Source organism: Octopus bimaculoides, chromosome 6, assembly GCF_001194135.2.
Source record: "Octopus bimaculoides isolate UCB-OBI-ISO-001 chromosome 6, ASM119413v2, whole genome shotgun sequence".
Classification (NCBI taxonomy): Eukaryota; Metazoa; Mollusca; class Cephalopoda; order Octopoda; family Octopodidae; genus Octopus; species Octopus bimaculoides.
The window spans coordinates 52,373,926-52,374,269 of NC_068986.1; the positions used below are offsets into that span (position 1 = coordinate 52,373,926).

The window sequence follows — 344 nt, forward strand, 5'->3', positions numbered from 1 at the left end:
AACCCTCACAACGCCTGGTCTGGGAATCGAAACCGCGATCCTACGACTGCGAGTCCGCTGCCCTAACCACTGGGCCATTGCTCTACTAAAAGGAACACTGCGTCGGTTACGACGACGAGGGTTCCAGCTGATACGATCAAAGTAACTGCTTGCTCAGGAAATTAACGTGCAAAATGATGAGCACTCCACAGACATGTGTATCTTGAACGTAGTTCTCAGGTTTATTCAGCGTGACACAGAGTGTGACAAGGCTGGCCCTTTGAAACACAAATGCTACTTATTTTTGCCAGCTGAGTGGACTGAAGCAACGAGAAATAATGTGTTTTGTTCAAGGACACAACATG

The 344-nt window shown here is 47.7% G+C and overlaps 1 long non-coding RNA gene across 3 annotated transcripts in view; it reads left to right on the forward strand.

Annotated features, from left to right (window-relative positions):
- Positions 1 to 344, forward strand: part of LOC106883911 (uncharacterized) — a 58,089-nt gene that overhangs the window by 25,040 nt on the left and 32,705 nt on the right. The window lies entirely within an intron of this gene.